Source organism: Sinocyclocheilus anshuiensis, unplaced genomic scaffold, assembly GCF_001515605.1.
Source record: "Sinocyclocheilus anshuiensis isolate Anshui unplaced genomic scaffold, SAMN03320099.WGS_v1.1 scaffold392, whole genome shotgun sequence".
Classification (NCBI taxonomy): domain Eukaryota; kingdom Metazoa; phylum Chordata; class Actinopteri; order Cypriniformes; family Cyprinidae; genus Sinocyclocheilus; species Sinocyclocheilus anshuiensis.
Window position 1 is genome coordinate 2826215 of NW_015557091.1, and position 1833 is coordinate 2828047.

The following is a 1833-nucleotide window of genomic DNA, read 5'->3' on the forward strand; positions in this document are numbered from 1 at the left end:
TTTTTGTGTGTATAACAGAAATATAATTAAATTAAGCCTCCTGAGCAATGAAAGAGCAATAAGAGGTCCTCGGTAGACTGCTGGCAAAGCCAATAAATCATTCTTATCAAAAACAACATAGTCCAGTTTTCTAGAATGTTTACAGAGCTGTGAATCAGGTGCCTGGAAATCACTGAAGAATAAATGATTATGTAATTCAGACCCTTTTAACTTAATTGAAAATTAAAATACCCACACTGTGTGTTCCCGTGGACCATGGGGGTGATACATTTCCATGAAATTCTCAGGAGATCAAAACAGGAAAAATTCAAAAGACAATCCTATTGACACAGTGATCAAATGCCCCAGTTTCTGTTATACACAAAAGTACTAAAAAAAATGTCTGAGAAACTTACACAGGCAGCATCATGCAGAAACACACTAAAGTCTGAGGCAGGTTCATTATGTTTTAGTTGACACCAAACAGTCATGAAAGACCCTGAGAAGATAAAGATGAAATCAATTCTAAGGCAACCTTGCATGCATCCCTTCACAGAGAAGCCAGTCCCCAAATGCACTGCTACAATGTTACAAATGAGAGAGAAGAAAATTGATTATAAAATATACTTACATTTATATCAATACTGAAAAGCATCAATAAAAATGTTTTGAGTAATTAATAATTTACCCCATTTTTGTACGTGCAGTCTTTTTTGTGCTTAATAGGGTATCATGTTGCCAACGTCACAACATTCTAATGTCAAACTCTATTGACGCTCATGTCTTGCATGAAGAGCTACTAGCTGCCTATAGAGTGTTCTAAATCAGTCAACTATGAGGTTCCTTAGTAGGCAGCTGCCTATGTAAGCAGTAGGCAATTAACCATTTTCTTTATATCAACAGATCTATAACCGTTCATTTTCGCCTCCTCTTTGGGGGCTGCATCTGAAATCTTGCCGGAATTAGTAGCCTAAGGCATGTGGGTACTTTTTGCCTAATCTTATAGTATTGATATATAAATACATAGTAATCTTATGAGTACTGTGACTTCGGACATACTTTTTTCGCTGTAGTGAAAAATGCATTTTTGGATGAAGCCTATGGCTCTGTGAGGAATAGCATACTACCATAATACTACTCTTTTTCTCCAGTAAGTACTGTGCAAAGTATGACCATTTTAGAATACACCCATTACATTTGCCAAAATATGCAGACATTCAATGCACACTGTAAAAAAAAAAAAAAAGGTGACATTTACAGTAAAATACTGGCAGATGTGGTTGCCAGAACTTTACCGTAAAAAATATGGTAGAAACATTTTAGGTTTTACAGACTTAACTTAAATTCACAATAACAAACCATATTTCATTAATTGGTATAATGTTAATATACCAGCCTATTGAATAGCCACCAAAAACAGGTGGTGATGAGAAAGTCACATTATGAATCAAAGCTCATCACAAACAGCTTTTCCACAAGCTGAGGAGGGAAACACTAATATACATAAGGTGCACAGTGTCATTCACACAAATACTAAACACCAACAAAAAAAAACTAAGAAGAAACAGTTATGAAAACATCAAATATGAAGTGTCATGCAGGGAACTCTGCACTGTAAAAAATGACTGTGAATTTAACAGTAAAAGACTGTAAAAATGCTACAGTAAAAACCTGTTAAATGGTTAATGGTAAATTCCCCTACTATATACGGTGAAAAACTGTATTGGACATTACATGTATTGGACATAAATTTTATGGTAGTATACCGTTTTTGGAAGTGAAAAACACCGTATAATTTACAGTGAATAACCATAAATTGACATTCCCAGAATTCCCTGCGTTACATTTCAAATT